Raw genomic sequence first — 22,033 nt, 5'->3', positions numbered from 1 at the left:
TTCCCTTTTCTCTCTTACTAGAACTTTGTTATCCATCTGCACCTCCATTTCCTGTGCTTTTATTTTATAAATTCTCACTTAACTCTTCTTCTCAGTCTGCAGTCCAGTGGGTATGTGAGAATCTTGGCTTTAATTTTTTAACACGGAACTTCTTGTTCTTAAGATGGTGGATCAGGGCCAAATAACTCCAAATGAAAGTATATTATTTATTACTATTTGAAGACTGTTCGGTTTAAAAGCTGGTCTTATAATTTGGAGAGACTGGGTTCATATTTTCTGAAGGCTTGTGGTTGGCAATATTGCATGGAGCTTCTCCAACATTGGGCATCTGTAGAGAGACTGATGACAAAAACAGTCTTTGTATTCCTCTGATCTTGGACACTGCTCTTAAATAGAGCTGGCTGATATTTTTTGTGGAAAAACTGAGTTTGGTTAACATTTTCATTTTTTTCACCAAAGAAGTGAATCTCTATCTCTACTCATTTTTGCATTCTGCTTTTGCAAGTTAAGGACAAAGAGGAAAGATACCCTGACTTTCCTGCTCTTCAGTCAAAACCAATGCAAACAGCCTTATTTTGTTGGTTAAATGATAGAATAACAAATAAACTTTTTAATTTGTTTGAAAGGTTGTGGATAGTTTCAGTTTTTGTTGTTGTTGTTGTTGTTTGTTTGTTTGTTTTACCAAACATGTATAAAACTTTTCCAGTATTCCTTAAATCTCTGGAAGTTGTTATTAACTATTGGCATTAAGGGTCCAGACCTCTGATTCTTCACACAACCAAATGCTTACAACCTAGCAAAAAAGTAATATACACCTTCTCCCAATAGCCCAAAAGGTCTCCTTTGCTGTTCTTTGAGAAGTACAGTGCTTTGCTGCGAGACATTGCCCTCTACAGCCTGTGCTCACAAACAGCAATTCCGTGTTGGCTTCACTCTGGGGCCTGTCATACCAGGAAAGCTTAGCTCTATTTTGATTACATTAGCTCTATTTAATCTAAAGTGGAGATTTTTGTTGTTTCTGTTGTGAATTGTTGTTGTTGTTGTTGTTGTTTTTTCATTGGTTGGTTGTTTTTTTTTATTTGAGGGTTTTTTGTTTTGTTTTGTTTTTTAAGAAAATGGTACCCAATACATAAAACTGCATCAAAAGTCAATAGACACTAGTTTTTCGGTATTAAAAAAAAAAAAAAAAAGAAAGGGAAAAAAAATAAAATACTTATGCTTGACTGCTTTTCTCAGGCAAAGCTGCAGTTGTCTGTTAGGTGTGCAAGGAATTCAGGATCAGACTCAGTCATTAGTGCTGAACCCTGAGACACTAGCTGGTTAGGTAACCTGGCAGCCAAGTGTTGGAAACATCCAAACATGTCTCAAACACAACACAAAAGAGGTTGATTTACTGCTCTCCCTGCAGCCAGAGCTTGTTTCCATAGAAATAGCTTTGGGTTGCTTCCTGGTTTCATGAGTCTTTTATATACCTCTGGTACACTGTGTTATGGCATAAGGGAAAAACATGTGGAACCTGATTCATCTCTTGCTTGTAACAACTTTACACTAGAGCTAATAAAGAAAAGTGATTAAATTATTCCTGATCTGTAGAGCAGTTCCTCTTAGTGGGCTAATGTTATTTATTTTCCTTTAAGAAAATACACTGAAGTTTTACTGCTTACATTATATTCAGAAGAGACTAATGTAAACTTTTACATTAAATTTTATTTTTAGGGTAAACTTTTTTTACATTTTTGCATGTGAAAGTTTTGCCATTTTAATAGTAACTTGGGGCTATGTGATCCTAGTATATTCAGAATAATTATGACAGAGCTAATTTTATAATAGAAAGAAGAATAAGCAGCATTTTTCACTGAATTGTTTTTCTTTTTCCTGTTTACATAAATATGCTAGTTTTATTTCTCATCAAAATGTGATATTTAAACTTATTAGTAAGACAAAAGCATGTTAAAGTACTAGCCTAGTGGTTTATTTTGTATAAGTTACTATTTAATTCAGAAATTTGAAGTCAACCTGCTTGCAATGAGTTGCCTAAATATATAATACTTCACCTCAGGAAAGTTCTCAGAAATGCTAAATACAACAGTTCCCTCTCAAAAAGGTCATGCCCTGTCGGCTTATAAAGGATGTCAGTATTCTGTTTATTTCTAAGAAAACCAAGACTATTGTGACTGGAAAAATCAGGTGTCATGCTGGTAAATATGTAAAATGCTGGCTATAATTTCTTCATAGGCAGAATAATAAGGTGCATAACAATGCTATACGCTTCAGAGAGTCCAGCTTTTCTCATAATTACTTTGGATGAACTGTGTCCTATGCTAGTAACAGAAACTAATGCCTGCGTATGAGTTGCTAATGGTTTGCACCATTCAATGTCTCCAAATTCAAAATGTCTGAATTTCTTCTCTTGTGTGATTTTGTGTTGTTGCATACTAAGGTTGCTAAGGACCCACCTGAAAGCACTTACACACATGTCTGTTTCCATACCTTACTTACAAGAGTTCTTATACACATTCTTCCAGTCCTCTTAAAGTCTATAGGAATTGCACATATACCTAAATAGTGAGATGAGTTTGAAAGTACAGCCTTTACTGACAGGAGAGCAGGTTCAAAACTTAATGAAGTCAGGAAGAATTTGGTTTGAATTGGCTTAGGTGGTATACGTATAAGAACAAAACAGCTGCTGCTTCAAAGCAGCTCACCATCCAAAAATAAAGGAGAGCAAGCCCGGTGGCTGGGAACAGATGGGTCAATGGACATGGTGATGTAGCTTTGCTGAAATTTATTAAAAGCTTTTCTTATACACATGGGGCACCAGGAAGAAAGCACAAAACTGAAATTAACAGCAGACAGTAAAAGGGCAAAATTGGTATCAATGTGGTTTTTAATCTATCCTATTTTAAAATATATTTTTTATCCCAGTTGTTTCTATTTCTTCTCACATCAAATAGAAGAAGATACATGATTGTGTCCATTTTTCCCAGTTCCATCCTATAGTTTTCCAGTATATCTTTTGCCTTATTGAAATTATGTTGCAGACTCTGTCTCTAAGGTAAACAATCAGTGGCCATCTTCATTCTCAGTGTAGCTGGCAGATTATTTCAGCACTTTTGATCAAACTCTTCTAAAGTTTGGCTTCATGGCCAAGTCTCTCCTCTGCCAATATTCTTGCGAGCCTATGGACTTGTTTAGTGTATTCTTAACAGAAATCTCCTTATAATCTGCTTTCCAAGGTGGTCTCTTAGTGACAGATTGGTGCAGAACTGGAAAATGAGAAGGTTTCCAGCTCCACTCTAGGTACTTAATTACTCAAGGTGCTGAAGAAGAACAACCCCTCACCATATGATGGGTGTTCTGAATGTGGATGTACAGTGCTATTATGCAGCATTTAAATTTTGTACAACAACTAGGTGAGAGCAAACATATGACCTACTGTATTTTACACAAAAATTTAAACTTTAAAATATAAAAGGAATATAATTAGAAAAAACATAAAAGAGATGGATTTATAAGCAGAGTGTGGAACTCTCCAAATACAGACTGCATATAACTTGATTACCTGGAGCGTTTTGAAAACATGATGACAGTGTAAATATTTTGCCTGTGTCTGAAATAAAAAGTCAAAGAAAAAAAAATCACTGCATCTGAAAACCGTGAGTTGGAAGATAAATTGTACTGTGCTCTAATAAAATAAAAATAATACAAATTCTCCCCTTTCAGATAGTTGAATTAATGGTGATAATTGTGTTTCAATTGGGAGTAATATTGATGTGCATCTTCAAAGGAATGGAATAACCTACCGTTTGGAAACCCCAGTAATGAGAGTATTTTTTAGTTCCTGTTTTCAGTGATCCTACCACCATATGGAAGCTGGCTTCAGTCGTGCCATGCCACATGAAGTACAAGAGCATCAATATGACAAATATGATAGACTTGGGACATGACTCCTTATAAATGAAACTAATGGAAACATGAGCTAATCCTTCCTGAATAAGGCCAGTAAAGAATAATGTTAGAAAATTCCTACCATATATTTCTGTCTTTGTATCCACTTACTGTGCACTGGCAGTGTTTTCATGAGAATTACTTCTGCTTCTTTATAGTTATTGTGTATTTGTTACCACACCTCATTCTGCTAGAATGACTTGTATCGAAGTGTACTATACAAATTAGTTTGTTTATATGTTTATAGTAAAGACTGATCTGTGAAATAGTATGTGAAACACTGTTCTACTAAATTATTTGTTAAAACAAGCAAACTCTGTCAGATTAGTGAATTTAAGACTCTTTGAAAAACATGGTATTTTTCTCTTGTTAAACTGCAAAGGTCGCATGAATATTCTCCATCTCCTTTGTATTGGGAGAAATTAATCTCCCAGGCAATAATTAGTTGCATCTGAGATTTATTTGGTCTACAATTCATGTCCAATCATCCGAGCAAGCTGTTTGAGAGAAAAACAGCTGAATTTTCAGAGCACCTAGTTGGTAAGGTGTTTGTGATGCTAGAGCATTCCTGACTCTGAGGCATCCAGGTGTTACAATATAAAGGTATTATAGCACTAACGGTGATGGAAGAATAGACTTTGTGTTTGCATACAAAAATAATATGGGAAAAAGTAGAGATTCTGGTAACCAAAGTGGACCAAAAAAAGATAAACTTCTCTGATATTTTTAACACCACACAGTATTTCCTTTCTGAACTATCTACAACTAAATATGCCCTCATGTTTTTCTTTAGAATATGTTGAGCAATTATTTGTTTAATGCATGCGACTGTCATTTTCTGTTGCTTTTCAGGCAACAGTTAAGCTGTTGTTTTACGTTTATAATGTTTCCTTAAGCAGAAATGAATTTTTAGGATTTCTGAATGTCTGGCACTGAAAACATTCTATGTGCATTTAAGGTTATAGCCCCAAACTTGCCATTTCCTTGTTTTTGTGATGTTTTTTGGATGTCCATCATACTTGTCCAACCATAATTTCAGAAGGGAGTAGAGAAAGTTAGTGTGGTTTGGGGAAGAATTTTGAAATGTGGTTGCATTCCTCTTTGGGAAAAAACAAACAAAACAAAACAAAACCAAAACCAAACCAAAACAGCAGCTTTGATGCATTGATGAAAGAGAATCACCCTTACACCAAAGCAGTCTGTCTAGTGGGCTGCCCCCAGCAGAGATCACAGAAACCCTGGTATTTCAAATCACAGACAGTCTGGCAGGCAGGTTTGCCAAGAAAGCAGGAAAACCTGTCAGGCAGGTTTCATAAGGCCCCTGTCCGGATTCCTTTATTTGAATTTTATAGCAGGCTCTTTCCATGAAACTTTATCATTCTGATTAAGGTGGAAATTCTGAGGAAATAGAAATTTTGTTCAAGTGCTAATGGAATTCATAGAGTTTATTCTTATCGTTCATACTCACTAAAACGTTGTTATTTCAGTAAAATTCTGGTATCGTGAATACTTGCACAAAGAGAAAGTTAAAGAGATCTTCCAAAAAGAGTGAAAGTTAAGGTAAAACTTTAAAAAGCATTTTCTTATAAATGTGGAATGAAAATATTTTGGTACAGTTTTGACAGACAAATAGCTACTGCCAATGCTTTAACAGAGGACCAAACATTGTCTTTGTGATCATAAGTGTACCTAAAAGATCAAATTTTACTGTATGATAAAGTTTCATTTTGTGAGATGTTCTGCAGAGGAGGTTACTGTCTGAGCATGGAGAACACTTTGAAAATAAACTAAATAGGAAGGAAGGAAGCTATTTTAGGGTAATAGCTTCTGCTTTCTGCAGTCTTTGGGGAATACTTGGCAAGAAGGGAAGAGTAAGTATGAAAAGCAAGACTGAGCAAGACTGAGTGCTGGGAAGGAAAAAATGTGGATATACTAACTGTACTGAAGTGAGCTTCTCAGACAGGGATTAAACCATTCTGCTGTTTGTGGCCATCAATAGCAGCAACAGTAACCAAGTAACACTTTGAGAAATTATAGAAATCCTTCTTTACTTTTCCCCAAAGACTGCACCCTCTTTGAGAACCCTCAGTTTTGATAACAGGTTTAATCGCAGTAATTTTTAACCTGTGCAGCAATTGCATGAGCATAAGCAAAGTGTAAAATGACTGAGATTCATTTATTTTCATTCTCTAACAGTGAATCCTGATGTATATTTATTTTCTTTTTACAAGGGAAATAAGCCAAGTGGTTTGCAAAAGCCCAATAGCAGGTGGTGGTTTTATTGCCATCTACTGCACATAATGGTAATAATCTGTATTGATAGTCTAATATGGAAATATTGTTATGTCCTGTTAAAATGCAATAAATATCATGTTTTACAGACAAGTTAAAGAATTGCATGGGAATATAATCGTTATGTGCATATGCCAAAGCAAAGTAGGGGAAAGGGGAAAGGGAGACAATTTAGTTTTCAGGCAGTTCAGATAGATGAGCTGCCAAGAACTCAGAATACTTAATTCACAAAGAAATGTGTGCATATCCAAAGGCTTTGGAGATGCAGAAGACACCTCATAAACCTCTGCACTTATCCTACTTGGAGCACAGAGTTTCCAAGTTCTGGAGCAGACTTCCTTATGTGCTGGACGGTCATCATAATGTCTTGGACGAAAGAGGCTGTTAAAGTTGACTGTTTCACAGTCTCTCTGGAAGACTGAGACTAGCAGCAAGCAACCCATGTAAGAAAATAAACATATAATTAAAGTAAAAAGCCCAGCTTCCATTAGAAGATGAGTACTTTTAGAATATTATTAAACAGAAACTTTTCCTCACTGTTTAGCAGAATTTTCAGTGAAATTAACCATGCAGAAGCTAGTATCAATGGCAGGAACTGTGTCAGATGTAAGCTCACTGGAAGTTACTTCTGCTTCTGACATTTTGTTAATGTTGGGTAGGTGCATGCTTTTCAGGGTTGAGGATTTTTTTTGTCTTTCTGAATGTTTTTAATTAGGGTAACATTTCACTGGACCATGTACTGAAGTCAGGGTTGAGCCATGATGTGACCAATTGAACATGACATTTCCTGCACCCTAAGGTATTCTAACGTTAATTAGAGCCATCAAACTGTGTTATTATCCTATTCGGTTATGATTTGCATGGATTTCATATTAACTTCAGAGCCATTCTGGTTCTGAACACATGCCGGTGTGTCACAACTGGATCTATATCTGGTCCAGGTGTGAATGGCTATCAGGGCTGCTACCTGGTGGGTACACTTTAAACGGATATATATGAAATATTATTCTACCACTTTTTTTTTTCTTTCTTTCTTTTTTTTTTTTTTTAATGCAGGTTTTCCATCTCCTTTTAGTTGCTATGAATAATTTCAGAGACTGAGCAAAATTTAATCATGATATATTTTACAGTCCTTGCACCTTTTAATCTGAGAACCTGTCACTCACTTTTGTCTCCATTTACTAACACACTACTGGAGCAAGGTCAAAGAAATAATGAGAGCACAAGCATAGTGGTACAGTATAAAAATCTTCCTGTCCTTTTAATTGGGACTAAAAACTCTAAAATGCAAATTTGTGATTTCTATCTTTATTCCATGCACAGTTACTTCAGCAAACAATCTGTGAGAAGGGCTCATTACTTCCAGGAATGCTATTGTTCTAATTTTTTTTTTATACATATATTTTACTTTTCCAACTTTTGGGTATCAGATCCACGGTTCACAATAGAAACTCAGAGGTTTTCGGTTTAAATTTTGTGTGTAGAGCATGTGGTCCTTTTTAGAAATACTTGGCAGCTGGCCTTCTTCCTATACTCTAATGAGTCTTCTCTAGCGAGTCAATATATATGAGAAAAAATTGGTCTGATTAGTGATCTTTCATCACTGCTTCCTTGCCAAGTAGCATTTCAATTTTAATTTTTTTTTTTTCGGTTTTTGTCTTTCCTGTAAATAAATTACTAAGAAAGCCAATTCATTTCTATTATTTGAAAAATAGGAAAACAAGGTAGCTGCTGTTTCTGTTAATCTGATTGTGACTGTACTTGAAGTAGAATAACTGAAGATATTTTCAGGACTTGACGGTTTAGGCTGCAGGAGGTGCAGGAAGCTGATTTTTCAGGGACAATGAAGAGTTTCATACTGAGGATCTAAGCCTAATAAACCTCATAAACAAAAGCAGGATGATTGATAGAAAGGAAGATTTAGAAAGTCATGCACAGAAGGAAGAAACAAAACCTCTAACAAATCGGTATGCTTCAATGGTGAAAACAAGGTATTATCTATCCTACTTTTAAAAGAATTGACTCATGAAAATGGTCCTGTACCAAGCCTAGTCAACAAATATATTTAGTTGGGAGTAATACTCTCTGATGCTCTATCAGTAATTAAAAAGGAGATAGAAGAAATTTATCTCAGTAGTTATAGAGCCAGTAGTGTGACCTCTGTACAGTTTTAAAGGAAAGATTATTAAAGGCCATGGATATGCATGTAAAATGGTATTAAATACAATTCAGATTTCTTAGAGGTAGATAATATTTTTGATATATTATTCTTTGATAAAAGCCCCATATTTTTCTAGACAGGAAAAAAATCAGTAAATCTCAGCCTTCTTAAGACAATAAAAGAATACAACAAGATTATTAATTATGTTGGAAAATATAGTGATTAGGACATGAATCAAGAAGAAGATAAATTGAATAAAAAAATATAACGTTTTGTGTTGAAAGAACAATTTCCAGCTGGGGCTGGCTGCTACTACTATCAGTGTTGCAAGGCATCTCTTTAAGTAATTTATGACTTTGACACAAAAAGAAGGAATGAGTGAAATAACAAGTTTTGTCTGTTTGTTTTTTCTCTAAGTATCAAAGAAAGTTAATCTCATAATTCCTACCTTATAAGTTTACAATTTATTGATTCATGCTTGTTGCTTACATTATGCTTTACTGTGCAATAAATTAATTTTATTTTCTTTGTTAAATTTCCTGTGGACAAGCTAGCCTCTGAATTTCGAAAGCAGTACTCACATCATTCATCTTACAATATTTTGCTGAAAGAGTCTTTCTCATCACAGAAATTTGTAGAACTTGCTATATATAAAAGTTAATACCCAGCATAATTACCTTCTTATTTTCCTCATTTTGAGTCTTAGAGAATGAGTTAACAGTGATGTTTCATGCCTAAATTTTGTTGCTACTCCTATTCAGATCTGTAAAGTTATTTAAACTACTTTTTTTTTTTTTTTTTGGATATTTAGTAAATGGTAATGTTCTCTCGGACAATACTTTATTTCCCTTAAAAGTGAAAAGAAGAACAACAACAAATTAAAAATGGCTTATCTTGGCACAAGTTTTTTTAAAAAAGAAAGAACAATGTGTAAGCAAAAAAAAAAAAAACACCCACCCCAAACCCCTGCAGCATGTAACAAATCATCAGTGTAATAAAGTAACATAAGAAAGTTAGCAGCATTTGAGACTCTGGATTTCTCTCTGTGGCAAATATCACTGAAATTCCAGATAGCAATGGAATTATAAAATGCGTAATTATAAAACTGGAATTGAAAAATTGATTTAGTTTTAGTTTTTCCATCATTTCATGGAGAAGGACCTATTTACAGAATCATAAAATAATTGAATTGTGTAAGGTGGACAGGATCTAGGTCAGTCTAGGCTGATCCACAGTCCTGCTCAAAGCAAGCCTGGTTAGTGCCCAGTGAGGATTTGTCCTGAAAAGTCCTAAACATCTCCAAGGATGGAGACTACATAGACTCTCTGGGTAATGCTTCTCGGTATTTGACCATCCTGATGGTAATTCCAACCCCTCTTCCCTCAAGTCAAAGTTTTCAAGGATATTAAATAGTATTGACCGCTATATTTATCCCCGAGTGATGCCACTAGTAAGCAGCCAGACTTCATATAATTGATCACAACCTGCTGAGCCTAGTGCTCCAGCCAGTTTTCTCAGCCTCTTCCATTCATCCAATTCGTATATTACCAATCTGACCCTGAGGATACCAGGAGAGACTATGTCAAACGCCTTACTTGAGTCAAGGTATAGAACACTCAGTGCTTCCCCACTTTTCCACAAAGCCAGACATCTGACTGTAGAATGCAATCAGATTGGTCAAGTTCTATTTGTTGTTGACAAGTCCATGCTGGCTGTTCCCAATCACCTTCTGATTAAGGGAGTGGAGCATCTCCCTTATGAGGAAAGGCTGAGGGAGCTGGGGCTCTTTAGATTGGAGAAAAGGAGACTGAGGGGTGACCTCATTAATGTTTATAAATATGTAAAGGATGAGTGTCATGAGGATGGAGCCAGGCTCTTCTTGGTGACAACCAATGATAGGACAAGGGGCAATGGGTACAAACTGGAACACAGGAGGTTCCACTTAAATATGAGAAGAAACTTCTTCATGGTGAGGGTGACAGAACACTGGAAGAGGCTGCCTAGGGAGGTTGTGGAGTCTCTTTCTCTGGAGACATTCAAAACTTGCCTGAATGCCTTCCTGTGTAACCTCATCTAGGTGTTCCTGCTCCGGCGGGGGAATTGGACTAGATCTTTTGAGATCCCTTCCAATCTCTAACATTCTGTGATTCTTGTGTCCATGTGCCCGGATGTGACATCCAGGAGGATTTGTTCCACAACGTTCCTGGTTGTCTAGGTGAGGCCAACTGGCATTTATCTCCCTGGAACTTCCCTTTTGCCTTTCTTGAAGGTCAGATTATTTGTTTTTTTGAGTATCAGGAATATGCCCCAATTGCCATGACCTTTCAAGGATGATACAGAACAAACACAATAACATAGCTCTCTCAGCCCCCTTGAGGGCTTCCCATATGGTTCTATGAACTTGTAGGTGCATGTCCAATTTCCTTAGATGCTCCCTAAGTGTGTCTTCCTCTACAGTTTGTATCATTTGACTCCCATGGGCACCGCTAGTAGGTTCAGGGACTTGACAGGCTTGATGACAGAGGCAAAGCAAAGCACTGAGTACCTCAACTTCCTCAGTGTCCCTTATCATGAGGTTCCCTTGCCCATTAAGCTGTAGGTACCTGTTTTCTTCTGCCTTCCTACCACTGTTGATGAACTTCCAGAAACTCATCTTGTTACCCTTCACATCTCTTCCCCATTCCAGCTCTACCTCAACTTTGGCTTTCTCATTTCCATCCTATAGGTATGAACAATGTCTCTGTAATTCTGAGACACCTGTCCTTGCCTCCATGCTCTCTGGACCTCCCTTCTGCAGCTGAGCTCAGTCAGGAGCTCCCTGTTCATCCATTCAGTTTTCTGCCCCATTTGCTCAACTTTGTGAACTTATTTTCCTTGAAGATCAATAAGCAATTTTCAGTGCATTTTTGCTCTTTAGAGAAGTGTCCCATGTGATGCCACTAAATAGATCTCTGAATAATCTGAAATCTACTCTCCTAAAGCCCAGGACTGTGATTACACTATTTGTCTCAATCACTTGATTGCAAGTCTGCCCTTGACCTTCACATCCTCAACCAGCTCGTCCTTGTTTGAGCATAGTAAGTAAATGCCCTGGTTACCCTAACTGTTATCTGCATCAAAAAAAATTATTTCAGTATACTCCAATAATATCCTGGATTGCTTGTACCCAGTCCTATTGCCTTTCCAGCAGATATTAAATTGGTGGAAGCCTCCTATGAATTCTAGAGCCTGTGACCATGAGCATTATTCCAGCTGTCTAAGGAAGGCTTTATTTATTTCCTCTTTTGGAAAAAGTGGTTTGTAGCATATATTCCCAGATATTTTCAAAAAAAGTCTGTTGGGATATTAAATTAAAGGTACAAACTGAAGCAAGAATGATCTAAAATAAGCTGAAAACTTATGAACCTACATGTCTCAATTTTTTATGTCCATTAACAGTACTCAAAATACTTTATTTCTCTGAAAATTTTGCCCCCTTTTTTTTTTTTTTTTTTAAATCCTATAATGTAATGAAAGCTATACCAAAATAGTCTGGGATTCATTCTGTTTTAAAATCTAGTGCATTTTCTTTATGTGTGCTTGTATGTAAGGGCACACACAGAGAGATAAGGTTTTTAGAAGTTTTGAAGAACTTTGAAAAATCCAGAGCTTTTCTTTACCTGAATTTTGCCAACTATTCAGACAGAACACAAGTTTTCCAAATTGTTCATTCAAAAGAATTTTGACCCTTTGAAGTCTACACTGATGTACATTTTCTGAACACATTACATGGGGTGGTTACTTTAATCGGTTTTATGAAATATTTATATAAAATATATGATGTGAGATTTCTTTCTCTCCTTGTTTGATAAATACTGTTGATGTTCTTGCATTTTGGCATCTAAACTCTTCGTATGTTGTTTCTAAATGTCTGGTACTATTGATGTTAATCAATATAACCGAGAAATAACCAAGATAGATTGGAAAGAGTTTGGGCAACAAGAAGAGAACAGTACTTTAGACCAGGCTCTTCCTGAGTAGCATCTATATGAGTAATAATCTTAATTCAAATAAAGATGATACAGACATAGTCTGAGTATTATCAGCTTTTTCTATTTTTTTTCAATTTGCCCAGCCCACTGCAAAACAACAAAAATAGGTTGCTTTCTCTTTACTGAAAGAAAGTAATCAAGGAAGGAAAGAGAAGAGAAAAGAAAGTATGAAGGACCTTTTGAGGAATCAAAATTGGCATATGTTTTTCATGAACTAAGTAACTTAGGTAATCAAGATGCATCTATTGATCAAGGTCTGACAATTTTACACAACTAATTTAACTATTGCTAAAGAACTTTCCCATTTCATGGTTTGATATGAATCCAAATTATATCTTTTTCGAGACTGTTTCTAAAAGTGTAACACAACAAACCTAGCATGACCTATGGAGCTTCATTTTCCAGGCTAAGCTATATTTCAGTCACTGTTATTTTGGTGAAGTTTTTGTTCACCTCTTACTGGTCTGGTGGATTGAACATTTCTTGACTTCATCTGAGAACAGAGTCATGGTAAAAGTGCAGAAATGCCTGCTTGTACAGGCAAACATCTAAAACATCTAAAATGTAGTTTTTATGTCTATTGTTACTAAGCAACATAAAATTTATTTTGTTTTGTTTTTCTTCTTGTACAGCTGAATAGGATTTTAAAAATATCTATACTTTTAAAAGCCAAACAACATTTACTTGGATGGAGTTAGCATTCACATTTGATATCTTTAGTTTAAAAGTTCATGATATCATTAGCATATTATTCAGTATTCTTTTGCATATGCATGTATATTTCACAAAGCTAATAATAAGTTATGAAAGGAAATTATTAAAATATTGATAATAACAAATAATTCTAAATAATTTAATTTATGACATCACTAGTGTTTTTCAAAAGGAAACTAAGACTATTGAATATCAGACTTCAACTATGATTGGCTCATCTAATTTCTCAAGTTTCTATTAAAAATTTTAAAAGCCATCAAGACTTTTAGTTTTTAAAGAGATGACTAGCTGCATACAAGAGCAATCTCAAACAGCACATTTTGGAGTTTCAATAAAATTAATTCCTACTACCTTCATTAATGAACTGTTGCAACTGTCCAGACTGACTTTGATCTAAGCAGTTATGTTGACCCAAGTGACCCCAGAATGTTATGAAATTAGGTGCTCAATGTTTTTTTTTAAAGTACTGGTATTTGCAGAAAACATTAATGTTTTGACAGCAAAGAATCTTTTTGTGCTCAAGCTAAAAAGACTAAATATGTTATTGTGAGGTACCTCCTGTTGGCAGAAAGTGCCTTTAGGACATGAGCTGTTCTTGTCACAAAATCTGTCTGTTTGCATAGCAAACTGTTTCAGGCCAGAAAACTGCTGCTTCTTCATGAAAGTAGGCACAATAAGCCCAAAATATGACACTCAGAGATACTGGCAAGATATGAGAAAGGAACAAATTAAAATAAAAAATCTGAACTTTGGTTGCTCAGAAATAAAAATAATAATAATAAAAAAAAATAATAATAAAAAAAAAAGACATGTAAAGCAGTCCTGCTGTCCTGCTTTTGAGTCTTGCAAGTTGTAGAATTTACAGGTGGAGTTTTTTCACAGTAAAGTCTTTGGCCTTTCCTCAGGGTTTGGTATTTAAAACCACTGAACCTGGATTTGCTTTGTTACTGATATTTTATCTATAAAACCAAAGCACTATTTTTCCTTTGAAGAGATGCAGTCAACATAAGGGTAATGTTTCCAGAACTTTCTTTGGTTCGCTATAGTCTCTAGAGCACCATGAATAAATGTCCTGATTTTGTTTAAAACAAGACCTGTTCTTTTTTTATTGATTTTTCCTTTCAGCTAAATTCTTCTAAGTAACTGCAGTTTTCTGAAGCTGGCTGCATGTTTTTCAGACAGTGTTAATTCTGGAGCTGATAATGGTAGAGCTGGTATGCAGAAGAGGCCCAGGTTTATACTTATTGCTACGGCAGCCAAGGTCACTGATAAATCTTGTATGGCACATGAGAGGCACATACTTCCAAGAAGGGAAAGACAGAACAGGTGACAAAAATTGACCAACTAAGTATTCCATTCCATACAGGTCAAACACCCTATAAAAGTAGGAGATCATGAGGGTCTTGGGCTCTTTGACTATGGCTGGCATCTGAAGAGGACCATACAAGTTCTGCCTGCAATCCTAGGCTTGGTTCCAGGCTGTGCATCCCTGAATCCAGTTCCAAGTTACTGCCAACTCCAGCCCAGGACTTCCGGGTGCCTGCCCTGCAGCTGCTGGAGACCTGCCAGCTCCTCTGCTGGCTACTGCTGTGCTGCACTGGGAAATTCAATATTTATTTTGTATATTTGGCATTATTTTTCTCCCATTATTGGTATTATTAGTAAAGAATTTTTAACTTTCCAACTTGTCTCTCTCCCTTTTCCTCCTATTTACCTTTCCTTAGTGGGGAGGGTGAGGGGTTAACTGAGAGCATCTCCCATGGTTTATAGTTGCTCCATGATAAAGTTTGACAGTAGACATTTTCTCAAGTCCTTGTCCAGTAAAAGCTAGAAAACCACAAGCAAAAAACCAACCAACCAACCAAAAGACCAAAAACAAAAACAAGGAAAGAAAAGTAAACTCTTCTCTGGGCCCATGGATTAGCTCTAGGAAGAAGAAAATAGAGATGTAGGACCAGGGTAGGATCAAAGTTTAAGAGTAAATTTCAAACTGTCTTCATATGTGCTGAGTTCAGCACGGCTATGCCCTTCTCAGTGGAGAAATCTCTGTCTTTTTTGAGAGTAGAGGAAACGTCCCTGTTAGTAATCTTTAGTGATAGTCCCTCACACTGGGCGCTTTCCAGTGTAAAGGAATGGAAAAAAGCATTCTGAGTCCACTGAAACTTTTTAGCCTTTTAAAAAGATGTTAATGTTTAATGTTTTTACAGTCTATACTTTAGAATTTGAAATTCAAAAGCTTTTTGAATGCAAAGTGAACCAAACTGTACATTGCCTTCATGATTTTAAAAAAAAAAAAAAATAATATGCAGAGTAGTAGAAACAACTCTGATGTCCCAGCCCTTTTTCTTAAGTGTTAGTTCAGCTGAATTCACATTTTCTAATTCTTCATTACCAAGAATGTTTTGTTGAAACATATCTCTTCTAGCTCTGTTAAAGATTATTTTTCCATTACTCCATCACAGGAGCTAGGAGGATAATGAATGTCTAGAAAATCTTAAATGCAATCCAGCAACTGCTGCAATTACTGTCAAAGCATAGATTAGGAAGTGCAAAGTTGTACTGGGCTTTCAGCTTGGCTTTCAGTTCCATGGCCTGTTGACACTAAAATTTATGTGTTAAAGATAGAACAGTTCATAGTGTCAGGGGAATTGTGCAACTTCTGTGTCCCACTAAACCTAAAATAAGTCCTAGATTAGAGTAGTGAATCCTAGATTAGCCATGCTAACTGGAGGAAGAATCACCATGTAGAAATATCTGTCTCCCTCTGCATTAGTTGTATAGAAATCAATAGAAAAACAAAATAAAAAGAACAATTTGACTAAAACATTTTACTAGAACATTGAAATGTTTAAGCTAATTCTATCCTTTTAACATTTTCTGTAATAAAAATACTGGAGATATTGATATTAAGACAGAATTTCAAGCCAAAATATTTTAAATTAAAAATGGTAAAGTACAGTCTCTTTTGTAATCTCTCTGTTATGTCAGCCTCATCTAACTGGCAAATTTGAACATAATACAAGCTAGAATCACACAGGAATGTCTCTTTCAGAGTGGAAATGAATTGAGACTTGTTGATAAACTGTTGCAACTGAGGAATACCTTGCTGGCAGGTCTGAGAAAGTGTGCTTGCATGAAGATACACTGGTTGGGCTGCTTCTGCTAGTGAGTCATAAACCCTCCTCATTGATTAGATGGGAAAAAGGTTAAAGTTCCCATCCACACTACACTGTTTTAACAAACGTTCAACATTTTTCATTCATTTCTTCTAAGGTGTGAGAACAGTTGGTACCTGGTCTTACATTTTTAATTGTTCCAGTCAAAAGTACCCAGATTTCTAAAAACCACATAGTAAATAAAAGCCTGAGAAATATGATCATCCATGGCAAAAAAGAGTAACAGTTCACTGAGAGAAGTCATCATTGTTTACGACTTAAATTCGATATTGAAACAGCATCAAAATTTCCAGTGTTATTATAAACATAGCTTGTTTCCTCTGGAATAAACAAATAAGTGAATATTCTTTTTACTTTGTTGGCTCCTTCATTCCTTCCTTCCTTCCTTCTTTCTTGAGGAAATCAATTGAAGATGGCTACCATTAACTTTTACTCTGAGGACCAAAAAATCAATAGCTTTTTTTTTTTTTTTTTTTTTAGCTTTCTCTCCTGGGATACAAGCCTTAGTAATCTCGTCTCAGTGGATCGGATACATTTTTTTCTTTGCAACTCTGGTCTAAAAGTGGCAGGGTACTTGAAAAGGAGACTTTCAACTGGGAGAGTAGACAGTTGAAATGACCAATGAAAATATCAGCAACATTTTCAGATAAATTAGGACAAACAAAAGATTCTTCTGGACATTCTAGAAACAAATACAAGTAGTGTTAGCCAAAGTAGGTGGGAGCTCAGGCAAGAAAAGATCCCCTCAGATTTTGCATCCTTGGTAAAAACAATTATGCATACAACTTGGGTGAGAGATAGAAAACATCATTCATTGTCGCTGCAGAAACAAGCTGTAATGGCTGTCTGAAGATGCAGAATAAAGAGGAAAGAGAATCTTCCTGCCTAGATTCACTTCCTTTTGCTTTACTTTTTCTGTTCCGTAGGAGAGGTTCATTCAGTTAAAGATGTGCTACGTAAGGTGCTGTATTTCCTTTATTTGAAGACCCAATCCATAGAGTAAAATACCACATTCCTGTAACAACAATGTCCAACAAATTCCTTGCTTAAATAAGCTCTTTTGTTTTTATGTGGAAATATCTCAGACCCTAATTGCAGTGCCTTAATATGTATGGATGATTGAATGACAATGAAATGGAATGCAGAATCTAGTTCAAATGTAATCAATTTCAGTTAACACCAGCTAGTAAGTAAGGCACTTCTGTGGATGTAGGGAATTCATGTAGGACTGTTAGTTTCTGTAATTCTGAGAACTGAATACAGACTATAAGCACCAAGCTATTGCTTGCCTTAATCAAGATGTATACACTTCTTTAAAAAGTAAAATATGGAGTTGTGTATTTTTTTTCTTTTCCACCTAGACATACTCGCATTTGCCACTTTAACAAAGTTTATCCCCCATTCACAATTCTGAAAAATAGCTGTATCCATGTGGGTTCAGTTTCAGGATTTTTCCACTCTCTTCATGTCTCAAGCAGACCAAAAATTGCACGGTGGGAGGCCTTAGTGTATTGTTAAAAATATTAAAATAAAGAGCTTTTTCCTCTCTTTTTTTTTTTTAATTTTTTTTTAACAAGTAAGAATCTGAAAGACTCAGAAAACTACCATTGTTTCTCAGCACCTCTGTAATTCCTTCATTACTATCCTAGGCAATGATTGAAAAATGCAATTTGGTTTCACATCTTTAATGAATGTGAGTCAAATAACTTTAGATACCACAATCACTGTGAAGCCAACCAAGAAAACATCTGTGGTTTATGTGTTTCTGTTTATGTGTGAAGCAAAGACTAGAAAAAATATTCTGTTTACTCTGGTTTTGGTTTGAACTTGCTATTTTTACCAAAGCTAGCCCATTTCAGGTAAAAAACAAGCTTGTTCAAAATATAGATGTTATTTTTTTTTTCTGTTTCAAGATAAGATTATGATTAAATACAAGTATTTTCAGTTATGTCGGTTTTGTTATATGTTTCTGTTTCTACAGAAAGTTATTAGTCCCATAAGACATTAAGGAATAGAGTGCAAGCATTTGAAAGCTGATTTATTATTATAAAAATATTTTGTTCACATTATTTTTTTTACTCTACTGAAATTTTTATTGAGGTACATTTCTGCAAAATATGTGTCAAACCACATTCAATACTGTTAAATGGCTCAAAAAAAGACTAATCACTGAAAGTTATATTGGAAGTAATTTTCAGTGAATCTGCCCTTTTCACCCCAAGGAATTTTAAAGGAAATTGTCTTCCTAGGGTTATATAATTAATTTAATATGAGGTAGGAAAAATATATCTCCATCCCTTTGCTTATTAATTAAATAGGATAAGGAAAAGGCTGGGGTACTTTGTGTCTTCTTTTCCTCAATCTTTAATAGTAAGACCAGTTGTGCTCCAGGTATGCAGCCCCCTGAGCCAGAAGACAGGGATGGGGAACAAAATGAAGCCCCCATAATTCAAGGGGAAATAGTTAGTGACCTGTTACACCACTTGGACACACTCAAATCTATGGGGCCAGATGGGATCCACCCAAGGGTTCTGAGGGAGTTGGTGGAAGTGCTCACCAAACCACTTTCTATCATTTATCAGCAATCCTGGCTAACCTGGGAGGTCCCAGTTGACTGGAGGTTAGTAAATGTGACACCAATCTACAAGAAAGGCCAGAAGGCAGATCCAGGGAATTACAGGCCTGTCAGTTTGACCTTGGTGCTGGGGAAGTTTATGGAGCAGGTCATCTTGAATGTTATAACATGGTATGTAGAGGACAACCAGGTGATTTGGCCCAATTGGCAAGGGTTAATGAGAGACAGGTCCTGCTTTACCAACCTGATCTCCTTCTATGACAAGGTGATCTGCTCAGTGGATGAGGGAAAGGCTGAGGATATTATTGACCTGGACTTTAGCAAAATTTTGACTTGGTTTTCCCAGCATTCTCCTGGAGACACTGGCTGCTCATAGCTTGGATCGGTGTACTCTTTGTTGTGTAAAAACTTTGCTGGATGACCAGGCCAAAGTGTGGTGGTGAATGGAGTTAAATGTGCTTGGGCAAAAGTAGCATTCCTCAAGGCTCAGTATTGGGGCCAGATCCGTTCAATATCTTTATCAATGATCTGGATGAGGGTTTCCAGTGCACCCTCAGTAAATTTGCAGATGACACCAAGTTCGTCAGGAGCATTGATCTGCTTGAGGGTAGGAAGGCTCTACAGTGGGATGTGGACTGACTGGATTGATTGGCTCAGGCCAGTTTTATGAGGTTCAATAAGGCCAAGTGCCGGGTCCTGCACTTGGGTCACAACAACCCCATGCAGTGCTACAGGCTCGGGGAAGAGTGGCTGGAAAGCTGCCTGGTGGAAAAGGATCTCCAGTTGTTGGTTGACAGCCAGCTGAACATGAGCTGCCAATTTGTCCAGGTGGCCAAAAAGGCCAACAGCATCCTGGTTTGTATCAGAAATAGTGTGGCCATCAGGACTAGGGGAGGAATTTTCCCCCTGAATTCAGCACTGGTGAGGCCACACCTCAAATACATTGAGGTACTAGAGCAAGTTCAGAGAAAGGCAATGAAGCTGTTGAAGGGTCTGAAGCACAAGTCACAGTATCACAGTATCACAGTACGTTTGGGATTGGAAGGGACCTCAAAAGATCATCTAGTCCAATCCCCCTGCTGGAGCAGGAACGCCTAGGTGAGGTCGCACAGGAACATGTCCAGGCAGGTTTTGAATGTCTCCAGAGAAGGAGACTCCACAACCTCCCTGGGCAGCCTGTTCCAGTGCCCTGTCACCCTCACTGAGAAGAAGTTTTTTCTCAAATTTAAGCGGAACCTCTTGTGTTCCAGCTTGATCCCATTAAGTCTGATGAGGAGCGGCTGAGGGAACTAGGTTGTTTAGCCTGGAGAAAAATGACATTGAGGGGAGACCTTATCACTCACTACAACTACCTGAAAGGAGGTTGTAGCTAGAAGGGTGTCAGTCTCTTCTCCCAAATGACAAGCAATAAGATGAGAGGAAATGGCCTCCAGTTGCACCAGGGGAGGTTTAGATTGGATATTAGGAAAAAATTCTTCACGGAAAGGATTGTCAGGCATTGGAACAGGCTGCCCAGGGAAGTGATTGATTCATCATCCCTGAAAGTGTTTAAAAGAGACGTAGATGTGATGTTTTGGGAGATGGTTTTGTGGTAGACTTGATAGTTAATGGTTGGATTTGATTATCTTAAAGGTTCTTTTCTAACCTAAATGTGTCTATGATTCTAATTGATATTTCCTTGATTCTGACATTGCATAAAAAAAAGAATCCATTGGCAAGAGTACTTTGTCTAAAATATTAAATTACCACTACTGCCTATCTACTAATTAATCATTCAGGCAGTCATGACAACCTGCTTTGTTTTCCTGTAGGACAAGTAACCTCATCACAGCCTTCAGAGTTTACCTGGACCCAGTTCCAATCTCCAGTTTATGGTCTGGATTCATCAAAACAAACACATATTTTAATCATATAATCAATAAAATGTTAGTATGTGTTTTCTGCTATGGTTGTGCTTCAGGATTCTGCTGCATCAGCTGTGGAGTAATGGAACTTACTCATGGGCATCTGCTTTCTCTGCAAAATATGAACGATGATTGCTTGCCAAATGCTGTGATTATGGCTTATACAACAAAATAACAAGTAACCCCCTTATACATTTTTGCTATTTTACTTTTATATTTCTTTATTTTTTATTTTTTTTTTTCAATCTCAACCTTTTTCTTACACAGCCACTATAATATCTGTCATAACTCTGGTGGAAAGTGTGGACACTGCGAAATGGGCCTTTAAATACTTGGGGAGGGAGGGTCTAATTGCTTTATTTAATTAATTATTTGGTTATTTAGTAATTTGTTTATTGTTTTTATTATTATTCCACTACTACTATTATTACTATCACTTTGAAAAGTTTCCTGTATTAAATATTTCTTGTGAGATCCTCAGTGAACTGTAGTTCTCAGGTTGCTTTTTTCTTACATATGTACAATTTCCATGCTATTATGTATATGAAAATAAGTGTGTTTTCAGGTCCTGTATACCTTTGTACCTAGCATATGAATACATTATGATTACAACAATTTTCTTGACCTTGAAAGTGCTTTTTTAATCTCCAATTAGGGTATGCTAGTTCCTGGAAGTGAGCACTGAGTGCACGGGCCATGGCACTGAAAGCAGCCTCAGGGAAAAGACAGACCATTTTCACTGAAAAAAGTGGATTTTTTTTTTTAACTGAAAGTTTCAGTGAAGCTCTGGGACCTTGTGGAAGAGCTGGCATTATTCTGAGATGCTGGCAGAGTGGTCAGAGAGGGCCAAGGATGATGGAAGCTGGAGTGAGACAGATTAGGGTCAGCACCGGTAACTAGACAGAATCCAAGTAGTGTCCATGCTAGAGGACAAGCAAGCTTTGAAGGAAGCAGGGAGGAGTCCTGGTCCATAAACACACATACAGATGGTGATTTTAGGTTAATATATCTGATGCCACAGGTCAGGTAAATGTAACCTCAACAACCTGTTTTAGGCAGCTGTACAGGAGTGGAGTTGGGAAGAGCTTGTGACTGTTACTGAGCAGAAAATTTGCTTCATTTACACAGGAATTATGAGTCCTTCCTGCTTTAGGAAATAATTGTCTGCTCTTGAAAAAGATCTACAACTTAAGGGACAGATACTAAATGTACTATACAGGAAAACTCTCACA

Source organism: Columba livia, chromosome 2 (genome assembly GCF_036013475.1).
Source record: "Columba livia isolate bColLiv1 breed racing homer chromosome 2, bColLiv1.pat.W.v2, whole genome shotgun sequence".
Lineage (NCBI taxonomy): Eukaryota > Metazoa > Chordata > Aves > Columbiformes > Columbidae > Columba > Columba livia.
Note: the sequence above shows the minus strand (reverse complement) of the source record.